Below are 4,203 nucleotides of genomic sequence, written 5' to 3'. Positions count from 1 at the left end.
CAGAGCTTATTGGGCAGCCTCTTAAACAGCTTGTTCCCCATGGTTCCCCTCCTTAGAGCAGCTGCTACTTCTCTCTTGTCTCCATCCAACCACTCCTCTTCTTGAAAAACCTACCCCTCAGCCTCTCCAGACCGTTTCTCCAAAATCCCATCTACCCGCACGCCCTACTCAGGGGGACAGAGTGAGCTACACAGCGATCGATGGAATGAAATCCAGACTGGAGCCTCGGTCTGTCTCAGCACTCAAGTAAAACTCTGACCAGGTCCCGTCCAACAGGGTCTGCAAGATGTCCCCAAACATCTTTTGAAAATGCTGCAGACACACACTTGTGAACTTGTCTAGGTTTTGCAGCCCATCCTTGTGAGCAGAGAGTAGGAATACATTCTCAGTGGAGGGAGAACACTCGACTTGGTCTACTGGGTGGGTGTCTGTCCCGGCTGGGGGTCCTTACACTCATGGGGCTCACCTAAGGGTCATTTGCTGATCGTAAGGGAATCTTCCTGCCTCCGCAGGAGACCACAAATGAGACCCTTGGCGAGCCAGTGCCTCCTATATTTACAGCATTTGCTGTGAGGGTGAGGCTGTGGTTGTCAGCGCAACAGCTGAGAGTGGGCCCTCGCCAGAGGGCAGGGGGACAGGCAGCGCCCTCCCCTTCTTGGGGTCGAAGGTAGAAGCACAGACTAGCCAAGCCACAGCTGCCAGTAAGGAGAAGAGCAAGCAGTGCTGAATGGTGGGCAGAACTGGGGGCAGCCGGGGGCAGGAAGGCGATGGTGAGAACAAACCAGCCACTCTCGGAGCTATTCTGGAAGGCTCCAAAGGACAGCATCTGTTTCTGGGGCTGCTTTGTGATTGGAGGCGGTCCCCGTGGCAGTGGACAACAACCAAGGGATTTTAAGTGTGGGAACCAGTGAGGAGGGCGCCAAGAAGGGTGTAGAGCCGGCCAGGAGACACTGTAGGGAGAGAAGGCGTTTCCAAGGGTTCTGGTGAGAGACAGCAGTGTGACACTGGGCACAAAGGGCAGTTGGACTTCTCTGTCATGGGCGCCTTTGCTGAAGGGCTTGAGCTGGCCCACGTCCTGCCCAGGCCTCCTTCCACTGGCGTCCATCAGCAGTGGACAGGGATAAGTCGCTTGACCAGCTCGTTGTCCTGATCCTGACTCCCATGCTGTTCACAAAGCCACCATCAGAGCTGGGCAGCAGCCGTGCCAGGCCCAGCAGGCACAGCAATACAGAACTCCACCAGTCGCAGCCTTGTCCAAAAAGGAAATGAGAGTAGCCTGGCATGACTGCCTTTGCATGGGGCCATGTTGGCTCCTAGTACTGTCACTTGCCTTTCCAAGTGCTTGGACACCACCTGTCCAGGATCAATAGCAGGCCTCGGGTCCCTGGTGGTGAGGAGTTGTCCCAGCCAGCTCCCTCTGCCTCCCTGCCTGGAGCCCTCCCATCTGACCACATCTGTGCACACACCCTCCCGGGAACATGCAGCACTGGCCTCTGCACGTTTTTTCCAGTTCTCTGGGCTGTAGTCCTTGGCTGGGCTGGGAGCAGCTGGCCGCTCTGGAGGCAGAAGCAGAACAGACTGTGGTCAGAGAAAAGGGCCTGGGCAGCTGGGCCCAGAGGAAGGGTTTGGTCTGGAACCCTGACACCATTACTGTCGTCACGGAGCTGGGAGGCCGGCTCCTGCTCCTCTCTCCCGCAGGCAGCGAGGTCAGTGTCTCTAAATTACTAGTTATTCCTTTCTTCAATTAAGGACGGTTCTTCTGACGCAGGAAGTTAACTCCCACCAGTTAATCTAATGGCCTTGAGTCCTGATGTGTTTGCTCTTTGTGAAGGCAGGGCCGGAACTTCCTTGGCGGCTGGCAACAGCCAGCGCATTCAGGAGCTGCCCCCGGGGGGCCTGGGCCCCACACCGGCTGTGGGACTCCAGAGCCACGCTCCAGGGCTGGACTTCAGATGGGGGCTGGGGCCGCGGGGAAGGCTGAAAGGGGGAAGCCATACTCGAGCCCGGTGTCAGTTCTCCTGTGGCAGGTCCCGCCAACTCTGACCCATTGTCTTCCCGTCTGAGAAATGGGGGCAGGGCCGGTGCGGGGGGAGGGAGGTCTGGTAGAGGATTTCTGCAGCTCCCATCAACTTGGCACGTCCCTTAACTGCCCCCCCACCCCCTCCCAAGTGTTTGTGGTGACTGGACTGCGTGATGCGGAGGGGTCTCAGCGCCCACCTCAGGGAGCACCTCCCCTGAGCAGGATGTGTTTATCTGTGTGTGTATGTGAACGCACGTGGACACACACACACACACATGCGTGTGTGCGTGGTGGTGCCAGGAAATAGCAGGGCCCGTGCTAGACTGTGGTCACTGTTGCCAGGGTGAGCCAAGGGCCCGGGATGGTGCTCAGGCCCAGGTGTGTCCCCTCTGAGGCGGGTTTATTGCTCCTTTGTGACCACGCACACCCACAGACCAGGTGGCCAAACCTGGACACTATCCAGGCGGTCAGGCCTCTGTGCCCCACCTGCAGGGCAGGGTGAGAACCGTCAGGCATGACCCCAGAGCACAGGCCTGAACTCTAATCCTGCGTGGTCACGAGCACGGAACTGTCTCAGCCGCTGTTCCCTCATGTGTAGACTGGGGATAACACAATCCACTTCTGAGGGTCCTTGAGGGTTAAATGACATGGTTTCTGTCCCATAACTAGTCATTGCTGTTCCTTCCCCAGCACCCCCTGGTAGTGGGCAAGGGCTGCAGGGGTCCTCACGCTCTCTCAGCTGGTGACACATGGGGAACAGCGTCAGCCTCACCACCTCCGAGCTTCTGAGATTCTGTCTTCTGGAGTCAGTGCTGCTGTCTGGTTCCACGATCCAGAGCTCTTACGACTGAGGCGTTCCCTGGGGTGCAGACTTTCAGTGCTAAAACCAGGACAGTCTCTGGCAAACTAGGATGGTTGTTCCCCCTAGGTGAAGCCACACGAGGGAATCTGGACAGAGGGCCCTGGGAAGCCTTGGTTTTGTTGGGTGAGGCATCAGAAGGACCCATAGGTGGGTCCTACGAGATGCAGATTTCAGTTCAAATGAGGGAAAACATTCTCATGGACAGCACCATCCAAAGATGGAAGAACTCATGCTTGAGGTAGTGAGCTCCCTGTCCTTGGGTGTAATCAACTGGGAGCTAAAGGGTCCCTTGGTGGAGATCCTGTGGATGGAGTCAAAGCCCCAGAGGCGGTGCTGGACTAAATGCCCCTGAGGCCCTTGTGTGCCCAGTTTTCATAGAGGGGCTAATGGGACCTGGAGTCAGGACCATAGCTAGTCCAAGGGTGGACCTTTTCCCTGGAAGGTGGGAGTGGCACAGGGTGGGTGGGGCCTGGCTGCAGACTGTAACTGTCTTTAGCCCTTACCAATCCTCAGAGAAGGCAGAGGGCATCTTCTCAGGGGAGGGCTTGGTGGGAGCTGAAAAGTCATCTGAGGAGCAGCGACCCCTCCCGCTCCCAGCAGCAGGGCTTCAGGCAGCTGGCCTTGGGGTGTTGGGAGCTGCCCAAGGCTGGTCGGACATCTGTTGGGCCCGCAGACCTGGCCCAGCCCTGAACTATGGAGGGGACGCTCTCCCCTGGGGCCGCCTCCCACCTGGGCACCATCCAAACAACTGGCCAGCTCCCACCCTCTGTTGGGGCTGGACTGTGGGGATCCCTGGCTGCCACCAGGCAGAAGCCACAACCCAAATCTCCTGGCCTTCCCCAGGCCTGTGCACCAGAATGTCTCCCTCCCAGGTTTGGGCAGTGGAGGGGGTTACTGCTCACACCTGGGCTGCTGGCCTCCCCAAACTCTGCTCTGGTCTGGACTCTCCGGTGGGATTTGCATGTGTTTTACATTGTTCCTTTAGAGTTAAAGGCACAGAAACCCCTTCCCCTCTGAGGCTAGGGCAGACCCTAGAAATGATCCAGAACTCTTGGCGTGGGGGCTGATGGAGGGGTCTGCTCTTGTCTCTGATCCCTGGAGCCACCTCCCTCGTGGCTTCGTGGGAGCCTCCCTGATCCCTCCTTCCTTCCTCTCTCCTCGTCCCTGCTGGCTCCGTCACTCTGCCGGTGCCAGGCTCGGGGTCTCCAGTCCCCTCGGAATTTCTATCCCCAAATTTCTCTCTCTCCCCGTGGGCGTTTCGGCCCCCGGGGCGTCTCTCTCTAGCGCGGTGTCGCCGTGTCTCTGCGCCCCTGACTCCAGT

The sequence above is a fragment of the Equus quagga genome, chromosome 11, assembly GCF_021613505.1.
Source record: "Equus quagga isolate Etosha38 chromosome 11, UCLA_HA_Equagga_1.0, whole genome shotgun sequence".
NCBI lineage: Eukaryota > Metazoa > Chordata > Mammalia > Perissodactyla > Equidae > Equus > Equus quagga.
Note: the sequence above shows the minus strand (reverse complement) of the source record.